Below are 21,282 nucleotides of genomic sequence, written 5' to 3' on the forward strand. Positions count from 1 at the left end.
ACCCAACGCTCTCCACTTTGCTGTTACAGCTGGGCGGCTCCCACGCGACCTCTTATGCCATCTGGCAGTAACTAGAAACTCAAAGGCCAATAGAGAAAGCCCGAGAGCTGCCAAAATAATAATAGAGGCTTCTGCCGCAACTAGCAAAGGAGTGAGGTGGAATAGATCACGGCTAAACATTGTCTTTCAGGTCCTATCCGCGTCCTGTAGCTTCTGGACCCTTTCTGTGAATGGAGGCTCTCCTCGGCGCCAGCGATGGTGAGGTGTTTGTCCCGGGTTTCAGCAGCAAATATCCCACGTGCCCTTGCCAGCAACAAAACTCGCAGGGACATACGGATCCTTGCTACACCTAAACATTTTTTGAATCTTACGGAGAGGCGCCGTGCACCAGCATGGCACAGCTTATATACACCCTAGCATGGCGCATCCACACCTGATTGGTTGCTTACCTACGATCTCACTAGGCATGCCCCAGAGTGGGCAAAGACCTGGCACGAAGGCACTCTTGCACATGCGCACACAGTTAACTTCCTGAAAGGAAGTCGGCTGGCGCAATGGAGGCCAGTGCCATCTTGTAATGGCGAAAGCTATCCTGGCCTTCCACATGGGTCTCAGTGGAAGCCAGCGCCATCTAGTGGTGGCGATTATTATAGCGGTCCTCTACTCCTGAGTAAAACTGCTTGAAGAAGATCTTCACTATTCGTGTCTTCCTTGTTAGTCGAGGTTGGCCGCAGCAAGTTGTGGTCCTTACAGGGACCTCCTGAAATCAGAACTTCTTGCAGTCAGGGCAGCGCTGGAAAGTTCCCAAGGTAATGTGGGACCATAAGGACTGTGGGAAATAAGTGGCTATAAATTCTCAGGGTAGTTAACAAGAAAGTTCTCGGTAGCAGCGAACCGAAATTAGGAAGTTGCTTGGAGAATTTAGCCAGCATAGAAAGTTTTTGTCATGGGGACCTCACAGTCTCATGCAATTTTTCTGGCTCTTCAAGAGCTATTTGAGCATAAGAAACTAAAAATAAAAAGGAGCGCCATAGGGAGATTTTTAAATGAATGTGAAGTCATTGCCCCTGGTTCATAGTCTCTGGTAATCTTACTGTGGCAAGTTGGGAAAAAGTAGGGAAAGACCTTGATTTTGCCTGGGAACAGGGGACTCTCAGACCTGGGATCCATCCACTTTGGTGCTTAGCAAGTAGTTGCCTTGAATATCAAAAAGGTTGTCAGACAACTATAGAGAAGGGGCAAGGTGCCCTAGAAATGCTTCAAATGAAGAGGTCAGAAAAGCAGGGAAGCACAAAGGAGACAGACTCAGTAAAGACAGATACAGAGGAAGAAACAGACAAAACAGATTCAGAAGAAGAGTTACAAGAGTTGACAGATCAAATGTGGAAACAGTCTCTAAGGAATAGAGAGAAGAAGAAAAGAAAAAAGCCTAAAATGGCGGAGTAACTTCCTGGGCAGTTCTCCTCCGCTTCTCCTCCCTAAAATGTTGTAGAAGGAGGAAGTAGAGTTTTGGGTAGTCATTCTGCCCAGAAGTCTGGAAGCCAGTCCACACAGAACTGCATCTATCCTATCCTGTTTATGCCGATGCTAGTCAACCAAGGTATCATGAGCCTTTAGACTTTAAGGTGATCAAGACCCTGATGGAATCAGTCAGGACATATGGCATTATGGCCTCATTTACCATAGCTCAGGTTGAGGTCTTACACAGATTTTGCGTGACTCCTAGTCATTAGACTAACCTTGCTTGGGCCTGTCTTTGTCTGGGACAGTATTTGGACTGGAGAGCTTTTCTTATTGAGTTTGTCAAAGAACAGGCTGCCGCTAACTTGGAAGTGGGTGGTGGCCAAGCTGCCTGGGATAGATATATGCTGCTGGGTTAGAAATGCTTTGCCAATTCTCAGACAGTGTATCCAGGACAGGTTTACCAGCAGATTAATGAAGTTGAAACTAGTAAGGGAGAAGTGAATGGAAACCTCATCAAGATCCTTCAAGGATATATGGAGCCATTATCTGACTTTGTAGCCTAATTAATGGTAGCAGCAGGGAGAGTCTTTGGCGACCCCAATATGATTATGCCCTTAATTAAACACTTGGCCTATGAGCTTTGCACAAAGGAATGTCGAGCTGCTATCATTCCTTACAAGAATAAGGGACTTGGAGCTTTGATAAACGTCTGTAGAGAAATAGGGGGACCTTTGATTAATGCTGGACTTGCGACTGCTGTTATGCAGATGAAGCAGAGAAAAGGAGGAAGCTCAGGAGCATATGTTATGTGTGATCAACAGGGGCACCTAAAAAGGCAATGTACAGAAAGGAGAAGTCTATTCAGTACAGTAAGTGGCCAATGCCCAAGGCAACAAGGGCTGTGTCCCAATTGCAAAAATGGGAACTATTGGGCTCTTGTGTGCCACTCGGTAAAAGAAATCAATGGGCAGCCTCTTAGCTTGGGTTTTGGTGGAGCATGTCCAAAAAATGGACAGTGGTGCCCATTACCCCAGGTCCCACAAATATATGGGACAGTTGAGAATGAGGATATAGAATAGAGTCACAAGAGATGGCCGTCCCTTCGAAATCTGAGAGGCCAAGGAGAGCCACTAAGGGCTCCATAGGACTGGACATCTGCTGCACCACCAGACCCGTACTAACTCCTTAGATGGGGTTCCAGTTGATAGAAAATGATTTTAAAGGACCCCTTGAACATGGCACTGTAGGGTTACTTATAGGGAGACATCTTCAAATTTAAAAGGACTACACGTCCATCCAGGAGTTATTGTCCCAGATTATACCGGGGCAGTCAAGATCATGGTAGAATCACCAAAAGGGATTACTGCCATTTCCCCTGGGGACAGAATAGCCCAAATATTACTTTTTCCTAGCCTTCATGAAAGATTTGTAGCCCAGTCCAGAGGGAGAGGAGAGAATGGTTTCAGTTCCACAGGCTCCAACCTTACATTTTTAGCCCTGGGTTTAAACCAACGCCCAGTAATGGAGCTAAGGTTAGATGGTAAAAGGATCCTAGGACTATTGGATACAGGGGCCGATAGAAGTATAACAGCTAAGAAAGATTGGCCCTCTGGATGACCAGTACAGTCCTCATCTCAAACTTTACAAGGTCTCGTTTATGCAACAGATCCTGATATAAGTGCAAGAAAACTGAGTTGGAGAGATCAGGAAGGGCATTCAGGAGTTACGCAACCCTGTGTGTTGCATTTGCCCATTTCCCATTGGGGGAGAGATTTGCTGAAAAATATGGGTTTCAAATTGACCACTGAGTATTCTCAAATTTCACTAAAGATTATGAAACATACGGGCTATTTTCCCAGTAAGGAATAGGGAAATACCTGCAGGGTAGGACTAGCCATATAACTGCCCAAAAGAGAGAAAGGAATCAGGACCTGGGTTTTTCCTTGGGGCCACTTGGGAAGGGTTCCCATTACCTGGAAAACAGTGGAGCCAGTGTGGGTTCCTCAGTGGCTGCTTTCTTCTGAGAAGCTTGCCACAGGTAAAGCTGACTACGAAGCATATAGAACAATCAGTATCACCTTGGAATACCCCAATGTTTGTGATTAAAAAGAAGTCAGGGAAATGGAGACTGTTGCATCATTTACAAGTTATTAGTCAACAGATGCAAATCATGGGCCCAGTGCAATGCGGGCTTCCTCTTTTATCCTCTGTACCACCCTGTTGGCCTGTTGTAGTGATTTATATGAAAGATTTCTTTTCCTCCATACCTCTTTGTCCTAGGGAGAGTGAAATATTTGCTTTTACTGTTCCATCATGCAATCATGAAACCTGAGCAACGATATGGATGTGTAGTTTTACCACAGGGCATGGCCAATAGCCCTTCTATGTGTCAACTTTTGTGGGCAACGCCATGACCTCAATAAGACAGAAGTTTCCTGCACCTGATTTAAATATTTCCTGAGAGACACAGATACAGCATGTCAAATACATAAGTGAATGCTAGTAGTAAACCAGTGAACTGAAAACCGACCTTTTGTTCATAAAATTTGGAAAAGGAGAAAGGAGCTGAGACTGCTTTCAAACCCATATGAACAACAATGCCAATGAACCAGAGCTTTCTCATACTATACCAACATACAAATAAAGTACGTGGACAGACCTATGGCTCCAAATGCATATGTGGCACAGCATTGCCTTTTTGGGCAACATTGGAAAGAGAGGCCTTGTCCTCCACAGTTTGTCTCCCAGTTCAAGGGAATGTCATGGGGCAGAAAAGCTGGTTAGAGAAGAAGGAAATGGAACAGGTAGGGATCTTATGGGCAGGAAACTGGGAAAGGAAATAATATTTTAAATGTATATATAAAAACATGTAGTTTAAAAAGAAAAAAAATTGTTAAAAAATATAAAAAAACCATGAATGATGTAAAAGAGAAGAAAGCTGTCAAATAATCTCACATATTGACTCAGAAATCTGAAGTGGTAGTCAGGTTAATACTGTATAAAGACTGAGATGATGAGGTCTCAAAGAGAAGCACTTCTCTCTCACAGATATCAGTGTCAGACACAAAGTGCACTATAGGTTTCCAAAGCATTGAGGAGTTTAACTTGAGTTAGGGACACAATACTTGTTTTTCCCTTCTTCCTTATGACCTTTTCTTTATGACAAAAATAGTATATTCATGAGCTCTCAGGAAATCAACAGTGCCCTTCATAACACTTGGTTTTGGAATAAAGAAATGTATGATATAAACCCTCTGACATCTACGAACCATAAGAACAGGGAAGACCAGTGCTTCTGTGAAGTTTCCAGCTCTTGATTCCCATATGTGGAAGGCTCAGATCAAGTCTATCTCTTCAGCGATACCACTCAAACCCTACAAAGGGCTCTCTGAGCTTTCCCAAGTACCACTTATTTCTTCTTTTTTTTTAATACTAAGACAGAAGGCTAGATTCCTTCTCCCCATCTCTGATCTCTTCATCCTGTTTGTTCCCACTCCCAAATGGGTGTTTACTCTGAATAAGTGGCCAATTAATAAACTGGAGAGTTACTGAAGGAATAACCCAGAGGCTGTTCCTGTCAGGGCAATACTTGTTACATCACAGATGAAGCTAGGGCTCTCCAGTTACAACAGATTTTTCATGGAGGGCCTAATGATAATGTCACTGAGAAATGCCATGGCCTACCTGCTGAACAGGTTTCCTTACATTGACCCGATTTGAGGGTGTCCTTTCCAGGAGTATCTCCTGATGCACAGTTGAAACATTTACGTACTTCATCTCTCTAAAGCTAGAGACTTCTCTCTGCTTCACTAGTGATTAGATGCTCTGAATGGGGAAAGTTAGTCAAGGTCTTGGCGTGGGTAGAAAAGATTTAGGAACATGGTGTGTAAGAGATTCTTATATTCCCAGGTTCATTCCTGTGACTCAGTTCAGTATTCTAGGTTTTCTCTGTTTCCCAAAGGCCAGTATTTTCCCTACAGACATTTAGTTGAATGAGTATTGTATTTCAATTTCTTATTGATAATTCGTTGATAGGTGACTTTGTAAATATTCCTCAATGTATACTCAAAAATTCTGTTTTCCAATTCCATTTTCTGCAATGGTTTTGGTCACAAAAGGGGCCCAGCTAAAGAGTGAGTATAAAAGTGTAAATACTGTGTCCCTACTTCAAATGGTAAACTCTGAAATCTTTATTTTATAGAAAAGCTACAGGACATCAGTAAGGTAAAGAACAACATGTACTATCGAGTTAGGTTTCTTGTCCAATTTGATATCAATATTCCACTATCTAGCTTCCAGTGTTGCAAAGGACAAAAGTAAGATACCAGATGATGTGCAGGAAGAAGAATTGCTTGAGGACCAGTTAAAGGCCTAGTTCAATAGATTTATAAAAAACAGGAGGGGGTCTTTTAGAAATTGTCATTTGTGAATTCTACACTCTTGAAATAGTGGGGCAGAATCCATGTTAACATTCCTCTTAACTACATAGGTGTAGGATCCACCAAAAGTATATATGTATATATCAGCCAACAGTACTAGATAAGATTGCTGAAGGTAAGAAGTGCATTCTACCAGAAACTGGATATGAATATTTCATGAGAGACACAGATACAGCATATCAAGTACAGAAGTGAATCCTAGTAGCAAATTAGTGAACTGAAAACAGACCTGTTCTTGGTAAATTTTGAAATAGGATTAGAAGAGCTGAAGGTGCTTTCAACCCCATAGGTACAACAATGCCAATGAACCACCACTTTCTCATACTCGATCAAAATACAAAGAAAGTACATTGAACCTATGGCTCCAAATGCATATGTGGAAGAAGATGAGTTTTTGAGCAACATAGGAAAGAGAAGTCCTTGTCCTCCCTAGTTTGTCTCCCAGTTTAAGGGAATGTCATGCAGCAGAAAGGCTGGTTAGAGAAGAAAGAAATAGAATGGTTAGGGATCTTATGGGCAGGGAACTGGGAAAGGAAATAATATTTTAAATGTAAATATAGAGACCTCCAATTAAAAAATCAATAAATTTCGCTAAAACATTTAAAAAAATGAATGATATAAAAGAAAAGAAAGCTGCCAATAATCACACATATTGACTCAGAAATCAGAAGTGATAGTCAGAGTCATACTAGTGGGAAGTCTGAGATGATGAAGTCTCAACTAGAAGCACTTCTTTCTTCCAAATATCAATGTCAGACACAAACTGCACTATAGGTATCCAAAGCATGGGGGAGTTTATTCAGAGCTAGGGACCCAATATTTGTTTTTCACTTCTTCCTTAGGACCTTTTCTTCTTGACAAAAAGAGTAAAGGTCATGAACTCTCAGGAAAACAACTGTGCCCTTCACAACACTTGGCTTTTGGAAGTAAGAAATGAATGATATAAACTTTCCAGGAACCATAAGAACAGGGAAGTCCAGATGCTTCTGAGGGTCCCCCAACTCCTGATTCCTTTATGTTGGAGGCTCAGATCAAGGGTATCTCTTCAGCGAATCCACTAAAACCCTATAAATGTCTCACTGAGCTTTCCATAGGACCATATATTTATTCCTTGTTTTTTATACCAAGACAGAGGGTCAGCTTCTTTCTCCCTATTTCTGATCTCTTCATCCTCTTTGTTATCACTCCACAATTTGCTCTGAATTAGAGGCCAATTAGAAAAACCTAGAGTTACTGAAGTAATATCTGAGAGGCAGTTGCAGTCATGACAACACTTGTGACGTCATAAAAGAAGCTAATGCTCTCCAGGTTACAAGAGTGTTTTCAGGGAGGGCCTAATGATAATGTCAGTGAGAAATCCCATTTCCTACCTGCTGAAGACCTTTCCTTATATTGACCAGATTTGAGCTGGCACTTTCCAGGTATGTTTCCTGTGACACAGTGGAAACCCTTATGTACTCCACCTCTCTAAAGGTAGAGACTTCTCTCTGTTTCACTAGTGGCTACATGCTCGGATTGCAGAAAGTTATTAAGGGGCATTGCATGGGTAAAAAAGATTTAGGAACATGGAGTGTAGGAGATTATTCTAGATAATATTTTTATTCTATATATCATAGGTTCATTCTTGTGACATACGGTTCAATTTTCTAGGGTTTCTCCGTTTCTCAAAGGTCAGTATTTTCCCTACAGACCTTGAATAGAATGAATATTGTATTTCAATTTCTTATTGTAAATTCCTTGATAAGGAACTTTGTAAATTTTCCTCAATGTGTACTCAAAATTTTTTTTCCCAATTCCAATTTCTTCAATGATTTTGGTCACAAGTGGGTCCAGCTATATAGTGAGTATAAAACTCTAAATAATGTGTAGCTACTTCAAATGATAAACTCCCAAATCCTTATTTTTTCAAAAAATTACCAGACATCAGGAAAGCAAATGACAACCAAACAATATAAGATTGATGAAGGTAAGAAGTGCATTCTGCCATGAAACGGAAAAAAGATATTTCCTGAGAGACACAGATACAGCATGTCAAATACAGAAGTGAATGCTAGTAGCAGACTAGTGAACTGAAAATGGACCTGTTCTTGGTAAACTTTGAAAAAGGATTAGAAGAGCTGAAGGTGCCTTCAACCCCATAAGAACAATGCCAATGAACCAGAGCTTTCTCATACTATACCAATATATAAAGAAAGTACAGGGACTGAGCTATGGCTCCAAATGCATATGTGGCAAAGGATTGCATTTGTGGGCAACATTGGAAAGATAAGCCCTTGTCCTCCCTGTACATCTTTCAGTTCAAGGGAATGTCATGTGGGAGAAAGTCTGGTTAGAGAAGAAGGAAATGGGAATGTTTAGGGATCTTATGGGCAGAACACTGTGAAAGGAAATAATATTTGAAATTTAAATATAGAAACATCCAGTTAAAAAAAGCAATAAAATTTGCTAAAAAATAAAAAAAAAGAAAGGAAAAGCTGCCAAGAAATCACACATAATGACTCGTAAATCTGAAGTGGTAGTCAGAGTAATACTAGTGGAAAGACTGAGATGATGAAGTCTCAACTAGAAGCACTTCTGTCTCCATAATATTAGTGTCAGACACAAACTACACTATAGGTGTCCAAAGCATGGTGTTTACTCTGAGCTAGCAACACAATATTTGCACTTCCCTTCTTCATTAGTACCTTTCTTCTTGACAAAAAGAGTAAAGGTCATGAGCTCAGGAAAACAACTGTGCTCTTCACAATACTTGGCTTTTGTAATAAAGAAATGAATGATATAAACTCTCTGAATTTTAGGAACCATAAGAACAGGGAAGTTCAGATGCTTCTGAGAGGCTTGTAGCTCATGATTCCCATATGTGGAAGGCTCAAATCAAGGCTATCTCTTTAGCGATCCCGCACAAATCCTATCTTGTCCTCATTGAGCTTTCCAAGGACCACATATGTCTTCCTTTTTTTATACCAAGACAGAAAGCCAGCTTAATCCCCTTCTCATATCTCTTCATCTTCTTTTTTCTCACTCCTAAATGACTGTTTATTCTAAATTAGAGGACATTTAGTAAACCCTAGAGGTAATTAAGGAACATCTAAAGATCAGTTGCAGTCAGAGCAACACTTGTAACATTATAGAATAAGCTATGGCTCTCCAGGATAATAAAGATTTTTCATGAATGAACTAATGATGATGTCTCTAAGACCTGCCATGGCCTCTCGGTAAAAGAGCTTTCCTTACATTGTGCAGATTTGAGGGTGCTCTTTTCAAGTATGACACAGTGGAACTGCTTACATACTCCATCTCTCTAAAGCTAGTGACTTCTCTTTGCTTCATTAGTGGCTATATGCTCTGAATGGATAAAGAAAGTCAGAGGTTTGGCTTGGGTCCCAAAAATCTAGGAATATGGAGTGTAGGAGTTTCTACTGGATAATATTTTTATTCCCAGTTCCATTCCTCTGGCCTATGGTTCAATTTCCTCAGATATCTCTCTTTTCCAAAGGCCAGTACTTTCCCTAAAGACCTTTAATTGAGTGATTATTTTATTACATTTTCTTTCTGTACATTCCGTGATAGTGGACTTTATATAAATTGCTGAATGTGTACTCAAATGTTCTATTATCCTATTACATTTTTTCTATGATTTTGAAACAAAGGGGGCCCAGTTCTAACGTGAATATAACAGAGTAAAATTTTTATATTTACTTAAATTATAAACTCCCACATCCTTATTTTATCTAAAAAATTACCACACATTAGTAAAACAAAGGACAACATAGACTATACAAGTCGGCTCTGCAGTCGCATTAGATAGCAGTTCTCTAATATCTACCTTCCTGTGTTTCCAGGGCCAAACTTGAGGGTTTTGGATGTTTTAACATGATTCTTTACTCAATCCAAACATAAGGTTCATGACATGGGCTGGGACAGGACTGGCTTGAGGTCCACAGAATCTTCTTCTTCAGTACGTTCATAAGAATACGATGGAGTCTATTTGGCTTCATCATTTGTGGATTCTAAATTCTTAACCTAGTTGCCAAGAATCCATGTTAAAAATCCACCAAACACCATAGCTGTACAAGGGACCAAATATATCCTAGCCATTCTGATAGGTGTGCTATGAAATCTCAGGATTTATTTTTTATTTCCATTTACCTGATGGGTAAGGAAGTTGATATTCCATTTGAGAATTCATTGTTTAGCTCTACACACACACACACACACACACACACACACACACACACAAACACACACACACAAACACACACACACACACATACTCAGCAAAAATGTAGATATGAGTGATGAAGCTAAGGAGTCTATGGTGCCAGTGAACTGCAAACGGACATCTTGTTGGTTGTGTTTGAGAAAGGATTAGAAGAGCTGAAGGTGCTTTCAACCCCTTAAGAAAAACATTGCAACTGAACCAGAGATTTCTGGTCCTAAGCCAATATTCAAAGACTGTACATGGACAGAACTATGGCTCCAACTGTGTATGTGGCAAAGGACGCCCTTGTTGGTCACCAATGGAAGGAGAAGTCCTTGGTACTCACTGGGTTTGACTCCAAGTTCAAGGCAATGTCAGGGGGCAGTAAGGTGGGTTATAGAAGGAGGAGAGCAGAATCGGATAGGGAAATTATGGAAAAGAAACTGGGAAAGGAATTAACATCTGAAATGCAAATGTAGAAATATCCAATTAAAAAAGCAATAAAATTTTATGAAAAATTAAAAAAAAATATGAAAGAAAGAAAAGAATCCTGCCAGCTAATCAAACCTATTGACTCAGAAATCTAAAGAGTCACTGTCATGGAATGGTATTCAGAGTAATACTAGTGGAAAGACTGAGATTAAGAAGTCTCAACTAGAAGCTCTTCTCTCCCAGATATCAGTGTCAGACACAAAGTGCACTATAGGTATCCAAAGCATGGAGGCATTTACACTGAGCCCCAACAAGGCTATTCACTGCTACATATGCAGTTGGAACCCAGGGTCAGATCATGTATAGTCTTTGGGTTGTGGTTTAGTACCTGGAGGATCTGGTTGACTGGCAGTTTTTCTTTTGAGGTTGCAAGTTCCTTCAGCTTCTTCAGTCCTTCCTTTAATTCCTCCAAAGGAGTTCCTATGCTTAGTTCAGTGATCAGGCATTCGTCTCTCTGTTTCACATGCTCTGGCTGTCTCTCTCAGGAGGGATCTATATACAGTTCCTGCCAGCATGCACTTCTTAGCATCATCAATCTTATCAAGTTTTGGAATATATATATATATATATATATATATATATATATATATATATATATATATATATATATGTGTGTGTGTGTGTGTGTGTGTGTGTGTGGGTGTGTGTGTGTGTGTGTGTGTGTGTGTGTGTGTGCGCCACATGAGCTGTAGACTCTGAATGGCCATTCCTTCTGTCTCCTAAAAGCAATGCCACCCTACACCTATTATGGATATTTTAAGGAAGGAGTGAATTATCTTTATTTTGGCCCTCCTTCTTGAGTTTAATGTGGTCTGTGCATTGTATGTTAGGTAATTTGAGCATTTGGGCGAATATCGACCTATCAATGAGTGCATACTTTTTGTGTATTTCTGTGATTGGGAAACATCATTCAGGATGATATTTTCTAGGTCCATCCATTTGACTATGAATTTCATGTACTCATTGTTTATGATAGCTAAGTAGTATTACTTTGTGTAAATATATGTCATTTTCTGTATCCATTCCTCTGGTGAAGGGCATCTGGGTTCTTTCCAGCTTCTGAATATTATGAATATTATGAATAAGGCTAATATGAACATAGTGTAACATGTGTGTTTGTTGTACGTTGAAGCATCGTTTGGGTATATACCCAGGGGAGGTACATCTTTGTCCTCAGGCAGTGCAATGTCCAGTTTTAGAGGAAATTCATGACAGATTTTCAGAGAGTTTGTACCAGTTTGCCATCCCAACAACAATGGAGGAGTGTTCCTCTTTCTCCACATCCTCCCCAGCATCTGCTATAATCTGAGTTTTTGATCTTAGCAATTCTGACAGAAGTGAGGTGGAATCCCAGGGTTGTTTTGATTTGCATTTACCTGATGACTAAGTATGTTGTACATAACAGAAAGTATTTTAAGAAATGATGCTACCCTAACGGTTGGTCTGGATATAGCTGAGTGCCAATTCATCCATTTCTAACTCTTTCTTAAAAGTTCAAGTCCAAGTGCATTAAGGAAATCTATATAAAACCATATACACTGAAACCAACAGAAGGGAAAGTGTCAGAAAGTGCCTAAAACACATTTGAACAGGAGAAAATTTTTAGAACCAAATACCAAAGGTTCAGGCTCTAAGATCACCAGTCAATATATGAAAACTCATCAATGTCAAAATTTTCTTTAAAGCAAAGTAAACTGACAATAGGACAAAACAGAAATCTACACATTTGGAAAAGACTTTAAACAACCCTATATCTGGTAGAGTGCCATAATAAAAAATATAGAAATAATTCAGAAAGGTAAATTCCCACACAACCAAGTAACCCAACTTTTAAACTGGTTTAGAAAGCTATACCAAGTATTCTCAACTGAGGAATCTCAGTTGCTGAGAGACACATCAAGAAATAATCAACATCCTTAGTTATCAGAAAAATGCAAACTGAAATGTACTTTGAGTCTACATTACACCAGTGTGACTAACACAAAAATCTAATGCAGTAGCAGAGTATGCTAGGATGTAGAGGAAGTGGAACACTCCTCCACTGCTGGTGGGATTGGTATCTTTATAGCCACTTTGGATATCAAAGTGGAGGTTCAGAGAATGTTGCAAATACCATTGCCTGAAGACCCAGCTTTACCACTCACTTCAAAGCAAATAATCAAAGACGATCCACATATAACAGTGACATGTGGTTGAACATGTTCATGGCAGCCTTACTTACATTAGTCAAATGCTGGCGACAATCGTGACATACATCAACTCAACTTAGGAATATATACAGAAATTGTGCTATATTTAAACAAAGAAATACTACTCAGGTTTTTAAAATGAGGAAACCAAGAACTCTGTAGGCAAAGAGATGGACCTGGAAATTAGTGAATTACAGAGATCAAAAGGACATAACATGGGATGTACTTAGTGAGAAGTGGATGATAGCCCCAAAGATCAGTATACCCAATACCCAAATCATTTATCACATGGAGGGTAACATGTTAGAAGGCCAAACTGTGGATTCTTGCAACCCACTTATAAGTGAGAACAAAAGGATAATGGAAGACAGAGGAATGGAGGGACCTTGCTAGAAGTAGAGAAGGATGGACAAAATAAGGAGAGTAGAAACAATATAAAGAGAAAAGAGAGAAATCTAGAGGAAAATTGGGATAAATAAAAATAAGCATTAGTGGTGGGTGTTGAACTTGGGTATCCCAAGAAAAGTCACAGATGCCAGGGATGCAATAGGGTCCCATAAATTTAGTGGGATGGTGGTAATTGAAATACTAAGCACCAAAGAGATAGAACCACAAGAGTCTGCCTCCTGTAGCTAGACATACCCACCCGTGAAGAGCAGGTGATGCCCACACAGTTCAAAATCTTTAACCTATAAATGTCCAAAGTCTAAAAAAATGCAAAGACAAAAAAAGGAGCAGAGACTGAAGGAAAGGCAATCCCGAGACCACCCGACCAGAAGAACAATTTCATCCACAGACTCCAAATCCTCAGACTTTTCCTGATGTCAAGTTGTGCTTGCAGATAAGACCCTAATATATCTGTCTTCTGAGGGACTCTGTCATCACCTGGTGGTGACAGATTCACATACAGATAACCACTTAACAGAAACTGAGAGCCAGAAAAGTATGGTTAGGGCATTGCCTGAGGATCTGAAGGGGATTGGAACCTAATAAGAAGAACAACACTATCAATTACATTTACCCTCCAGAGGCTCAGGAAATTTACCACAAACTAGTGTATTCTTGGGCCAGTCCATGGCTTCTGCTACATAGATAATAGAGCATATGGAGAAGACAACTGCCTCTTCTTCCATCTCTAGGAAGGGAGTCAATTGGTCCTGTGGAGACGTCATATCCCAGAGAAGAGGGATGGTAAAGGACTAAAGTGGAAGTGGGCCTATAGATGGGGGAGCACCATCTTAGAGTGAAAGAGGTTCTGAATGGATTGGGTGATACAAGGAAGAAAGACAAATTGGGGAAATGACATTTGAAATGTAAACAAATGAATAGATTATTGTAACAAACGAATAATATAATACATTTATGTTTCCAACAAAGACATTCACATCTCACCACTTAATGACTATATAGTCATTATCTGTACTACAGGTTTACTGAAAGCTGAAATCTATAATTTTTGAGATGTACTTATTATTGAAAATTTACATAGATAAACCCAATCAATATTTTATCTTCTGTCCCTGTACCTATTGTTATTAACTTTGAAAAAAAAATTTAAAAAAAGTGTTTCTACTCCATTAGGTTTCCATTCTATGACTCAAATTTCTCTCACTTTTAGCTGTACATCTCTATATTTCCTCCATTGTGGCCCTCTTCCCTGTCTCTTCACATTTGACATTCCTGTTCCTGACAGTGTCACTCAGTAATTCATAATTGCACTTGTACTTCCCAAAATGAGGACAACAGACACTAAACTGATCCTACAGATACACAGTTTGCTGAATTACCATACAGATTAAAGTGAATAAGTATCCCATTTTCCCTTTTTCATCTGGGTTAAGTCATCTATGATGACTTTCACAAGACCCATTCACGGTCCTGTAAATTACATGCTTTCCTTTTCTAGTCGGTCAATGCACCGTATTTTCCTTATTCATTCATTTCTTAAAGAACAACATGAATAGCTCCAAATTATCAAGGGTCTCTATACTAGAATAAATCATCATTTGGATATATATCCTCGAGTTATATCTTTAGGTGTATCCATTTCTACATTCATGAAGAAACATCGTACTGATTCTAAAGTTGCTGTAGAAGTTTGCATTTCCAATAGGAGAATAGCAATATTCTCCTCTCTCAATAACACAGTAAAGATAAGTTGGCTCATGTGTTATTAAACTAAGGTTTCTGAAAGGGATGAAAAAAATTCAGAATAATTTTGATTTGCATTTCTGTAATGTATAAGGATTCAATTCAATTGTGAATATTTTGTTTAGATATGTACACAATTACTTATTTTTTTCTGGATGTAGAGTGTCTTTACATTATGATTTATAGAAGCCCATTGTTGAACGTGTACATGGAAACAACGCTTACTATTTTTGAAAATAGGCACTTTAAATTTACTAAGGTCAAATCATATAATGTGCTCTCACTAAACTCACAGAATTGGCAGATCTGTTGTAACTAACAGAATTCATTAAGGTCACTTTATGAAACATCCCTCTATAATGAAACATTCTCTATGTACATAATATTGAGTAATATATTTAATTTTTTTATTTTTTGAGAATATCCACCAAAGTACTTTGATGATAATTTTCCCATTTATTTTACCCACATCACTATATTTCTTTGAATCCTACCTTTGTATTCCTTCTACATTAAAATACTGTTTAATATCCCCATGATGATCCCTTACAAAAATTGTTCAACCCTCCAACAGAAGACACTAACTGTCCACAGTGTGTCAGTTACGAGTAACAGCTTTCAGGCATTTACACTGCATTCTGCACTGTTGATTGTCTTGAAGCTGTGCAGAGAACCACAGCTGCAATGTTTCATGAGGTCAGCACTCTGTGTATCCTGAAGACACGATTTCACTGTGATCACCCCCACATTTTGGGCAGCTAAACTCTCTTTACACCTTGTTTCAGGGTGGGCTTTGAGCCTTGTGGAAGGGGTATAGCATTTATATCCAACTCATCATGGCTGAAATCAATAAAATGAGGACAACAATATAGTGAATGAAAGGAAGAGTTCATTGGTGGAATGTATTAACAAGATTGTCATTACCTCTGGCCAAGTTAGTTAAAGAAAGGGTAGAATTAACAAACTTAAAGAGAAGAGAGGAGAGGTGGAGAAAAAACTTTTTATATTTATAGTCCCAAATCTTGAATAATTTTAAACCATTAATGATTTACTAGATGTATTGCATATACAAGTATTAAATCACCTCAATATGCATAATTTAAACAGCGCCATACTGAACAATGACACAGAGTCGGGCCTTAATATCTCCCTCCTAAAATATCATAGGACCACATGTATTCAGTTTAAAAATTTGATTATACATTTAAAGAGCATTGAATTTCTTAGACGATTCCATAAAGTAGACAAAAGGATTCAATACATTAAATTTCTATTTTGAATCTGGTATTATCCAACAGTTGACAGAGAAAAAAAGAGAGAGAGTGAGTCAGGGGGAAAATGAGGTAAACAGAAAGGTACAGAGAGAGGGAGAAAGAATTACAGATGACCCATACAAAGAGAGGAAGACTGAGTTTTACAGACTTATTTACACCGATACACACATATTCTCAATAAAATCCTTGTGAACAGATTCAAAACGACATTAAAAATAATCTTCAAGCTTTCCTAAAATAACAGACATACAAGTCTGACATTTAACACACACACACACACACACACACACACACACACACACACACACACACACACATATATATATATATATATATATATATATATATATATATATATATATATGTGGTAGGATGTTGCATCTTTATCCCAGAACTTTAATCAAGATCTATTCTTTATTTTTATTTTTTTAGTCATCTGCAGATACATCTTTTTTCACAATGAATCCTTCTCACTGGAGACCAGAGAAGAGACGTGCAGTTCCATGGTTAATTCAGATCATTGGAAGACGTCAAATCTAAATGTAAAAGTTTGAATGGAACAAATATTTTTGGACAGTGTTCTGCATGCAACTTCTTTCATAGAAAGTCTTTGAAAGAGAGCTCTGTAATTTTGCATTTCATATTTGAGTTTTTTGGGACTCTGACTAGAATGTACTCACAACTGTTTGGGATTTTCTTGGCAATTAACCAGTTCGTGAACAGAGCTGAATTCTTCATATGGTCTGCTGTCTCTGTTAATATTGCTACAGTGAGGAAAATCTCTGCTAAAGCTCTTCATCTGTTTTCAGACAGCATCCTCATACAAGTGTGGACTTCTGTGGGTTGTGTTAGGGAAAGTTTGAGAGCTGTAAATGCAGAAGTACATGTATGAGGAGGGAAAGGCCAGTGTGTTGATCATAAACAACTTCACAACATTCATTGTTTTAATAATCATTAGGAAGTGGACGTCTGCAAAATCACCTCAGCAGATTAGCATGTTAGAAAAACAGTAACTGATTCACAGGAGATTTAGATCCACTGGATTGTTAAATATGGGCTTAGAGGTAGAGACATATCAGCACATGAAGAATGGATAGTCAATCCTGTGTGATCTGTTAAGCTTCCCTACCCAAAGGTTGCAGGCAAACAGCATCAGACTTTAGCACTGAGTAATAGAATAAAACCAATTTATTGAGAATCCCAATCATAAGAAAATAGTGACATCCTCCATGATGCACATCATCTCTCAGGTTCACTGGCATCAGCGTGATGGAATGTTTGCTGTCAGCATGGGTTTTTCCTGCCACCCCTTTCATAACTGCAGAGCTCCAATCTGCTTCAGTTAAGTCATCAGCCTCCCATTCTGTTGGAGGGAGATTAGATCACTGCATCTGTCTATGCAGCTTTTCTTTACCTATGAAGGCCCAAGGAACTATTCTCACTCCAGTGAGCTGTTGTACGTAATCTTGAATCGCATTGGTGTTGTTAGTGGCTGTGATGTCTACAAATTCCAGAAGACCATGTTTCAAAGGGAGTTGATTGAGGATTTCTTTAGTATTTTTGCATCACTAAATGTGGGCTCGATGTACAGGAACATCTTCCCGGATTGGGTCTTGCAGTTCCCATACTCTTGAACCGTGCGGTGAATTGCATGTATGTGTTATATAGCACTTACATCAAGTGAAACACTTATTTATAAAGAAATAATAGCAATAATAATGGCAAAGATAATAATCTGAAGCAAACAACTATCCCCAATAGGCACCAAATACAGAATCAAGGCCAACAACATAAAAACTAAGTATAAAAAATGTTTTTAAAATAATGGAATTCATTATCTCTTCTATGTGGTTTCCACTGAGATGATATTTCATGAAACCAGAGAAAGATTACGTCTCATTTTTCTGATTTTCATTTCTAATCCATTGGTGAGTGTTTTCATTTCCTGAAAATCATTAGAGCAATACTGTTGATTTTCTCATTAATTTTTTCTATGTGATCAATCTTAAACTACTATACTTTAGGAATAGCTAAATATATGACCAAAAGGATACAGTATGGATACCTTTTCCATGATGAAATTGGTATACAGAGTAGGCCACACTGGACACATCGAAAGGCCATTTCACATGTGAACCTCTGGCTTGCTGGGAACAATTGTGAATCTCAAGACCCTGCAAATTTCAGTGATCTATATCTGCATATGGTTTCCGGGACTACAGGATGCAACACTACACAAGAAAAAACTTGTTTCTTATGAGTTGAAAAACACATTTTATTCTGAAAAATATATATTAATTTTTTTCAAAAAGGGCTTAAATGATACAATCATAATGTAAAGTGCATGACATTAACAGAACTGCAAATTCACCAAAAGAACAAAAATTTATAAAGAATGAATAACAAAACTTCCAACCAAACCAATATTACTAATACTTGAAGCAAACAAAACTCAAAACAGAAACAAAACACACTAATTAAGTTAAGCAGAATTCTCTTGCTGAAGGTTTAGCACCACAGTCACACCCTGTGGCAGGCCTTGGGAACAGAGTGGAAAGGCAGTAAGTCAACTATTGTAATACATTTTAAAAGGTGAATCTGGCTATGCCTTTTTGGAGCCTTTACAGGTCACGGTCTTCTAAAGCTAATATTCTAAAGCAACTTTTACAAAATTTGGTTTCTAGATTTTGAATTTCTCTTTGCTGATTTCCAATAATAAACTTGAAAATCCCCCATAACAAGAACAAATTAATCCTCTGAGACTCCTACTGGATGCTCCGAAGCTCTTGATGTGCTTCATCATTTCTTTGAAACCCTCCCATGTTCATGTTCGGCACGAAGGGAATTCCAATGTCTGAATGGAAAATCACTTCCCTTTCCTACCTAGGTTACATCATTTACTTAGCTCAAATGTTTACACTCCTAAGGAGATAAACATTCCAAAAATTCATCCTCTCATATGTACCACTAAATTTATAGCATATAATTTCAACCATTCAAAGTCATCCTCATGCATATTTCCTGAAGCCCTTAGCTTTCTTCATTTTATTAACAGGTTCTGTCCCCAGTAGTCCTTGTTTACATGCAATGTTTGTCTTTTGCTTTGAACCAGCTGCTCAGTCTTAGGTACAGGAACTTACCCAAGCACAAGTTTTTCCCTTTTGAATTAAGCTGTTGCCAATATGCTTTCTTAGGTTTTCAAACTTTAAGAATTTTCCAAGATCTTAGTGTCTCTACAGAGTTATATCTAGTAATGACCTGGTTCAATACTACAATCATGAGACCTGAGCAACTGCAGTTTCATAAAATCAAAATTGAATCACTACACATCCCTGAAATGCTGTTATCAAAGTGGGATTCCGTTGTTACTGTTTTCAAGTCATCCCACTTAAACTTTAAATGTAAGCATTACTCATGCACAGAATGCTTTCTCAAGAAAGGAGGAGGAATTCTAAATTTTTCATTGAGTTTGAGTTTAACTTACTTGAGGAGAATACACTTCATATCTTGTATAAATCCAGCATGCCCCACACAGCACAAAGGAAGTCAATTGTTTGTGGGTTTTGTGTGTGTGTGTGTGAGTGTGTGTGTGTGTGTGTTTGTGTGTGTGTTTGTGTGTGTGTCTGTATGTGTGTGTGTATCTCTCTCTCTGTGTGTGTGTGTGTGTGTGTGTGTGTGTGTGTGTGTGTCTAGTGTCTAGGTCACTCCACAGTAAAACGTACTACGTTTTGGAGAAGCACAGTTGTTCAATGATACCATGGCCTCCTTTGTTTTGCATGCCTCTTTAGCATATCTAATCACTTCAAATTGCACCACTTACCTATACCTCAGGGGCACAGACTAAATTCATAATATCCACCAATCTCAAAAGTGGTTAAGAGCTGATTGATAAATAATTTTTGGAGTCTTTAGATTCAAATTTTGTCCCAAAACTCATTAAGTATTTATTGTCCTCAAAACTAAAATCTAAGTGGTATTTTGGACTTTCGAGTTTCAAGCCCAAACATCATCCACTACATGCACTCCCTCAACTGTTGACAAGTTCCAGGTATGCTTCCCGAATGTCATGTTTGCTGTGACTACCTAGTTATTCAGACATGTGATATGCAAGTGAGTTCTAATATAGATCTCTTATTAATCAATGTTTCTGATCAGAATCTGTGAAGTGGGGAATCAATCTCTTTGTGCTAAATGTAGGTTGCAAACTGCCTCTGAATAATTTTTGAATAGCATCTGGTATATATGCATGTGCTTTTTAGGTGGTTTTTCTTTATCTATTAACACTCCACATAACCATAGCATCAGATTATTTTAAGTTTCCACGTGAAGTGATTTCTTGTCCATCCTGGCTTAGTATTGTGTGGGGATATTTAGACAATGTGTGTAGCCCTACAGAATTCTTCTTGATATATTATCTTCTATAGATGGTGTAATATCTACAACCTTTGATACACAGCCTTTGATACACCTTCCTTCACTTGTGTAAAAAAAAATATTTACAGCAGACGGATCCTGTAATGTTTTGGATACTACATGATTCCCTTACCTGAAATAAGTATATGCATGCTTATAAAGGCCCAAACAGATCCATTGGGAGATGCCTCGAATTAAAATGTTAACTACTTCTCAGATGTCATCTATGTATACAGTCTGAGAAACAGTCACTGCAGTTCAGGTGTGGACTTGATGAATAGTCAGCCATTTTCCCAATTAAAAAAAAGAAAACAAAACAAAACAAATTACTAAGGCAAGGATTGAGAGAATTCTTTTATCTATGTAGAACATTAAATTCAGCCTCACATACAAATGTGTGAGGCGAATAAATTTCAATCCAGTACTTCAGAAGGAATAATATACTTTTTTTGTATGGTATCTCTGGATTAGAGTATGATGTCAATACAGTCTTCCGTGACAGATTTTTAAGCATATATGAATATTTGAAGACTCCAGGAGAGTAACTCTTGCTCAACAAAATAACCTTAATGTTATTTGTGACACTGCCTGGGACCACTTCTTGCTGTGTATCAGATATCTGACTCATTTTTAAGTCTTTTTTGTATCTCATGCTAATT

General features: G+C 38.4%; 1 long non-coding RNA gene and 1 pseudogene across 1 annotated transcript; one reads left to right on the forward strand and one right to left on the reverse strand.

Annotated features, from left to right (window-relative positions):
• The first annotated feature begins 7,215 nt into the window (after positions 1–7,215).
• On the forward strand, positions 7,216–16,789 carry LOC134484491 (uncharacterized). Its single transcript, XR_010061959.1, has 2 exons — positions 7,216–7,324; positions 16,643–16,789. It is a non-coding gene; the product is annotated as an uncharacterized LOC134484491 (long non-coding RNA).
• Positions 16,790–17,406: 617 nt separating this feature from the next.
• Positions 17,407–19,969, reverse strand: Glrx-ps10 (glutaredoxin, pseudogene 10; annotated as a pseudogene).
• Positions 19,970–21,282: the final 1,313 nt, after the last annotated feature.

The sequence above is a fragment of the Rattus norvegicus genome, chromosome Y (assembly GCF_036323735.1).
Source record: "Rattus norvegicus strain BN/NHsdMcwi chromosome Y, GRCr8, whole genome shotgun sequence".
NCBI lineage: Eukaryota > Metazoa > Chordata > Mammalia > Rodentia > Muridae > Rattus > Rattus norvegicus.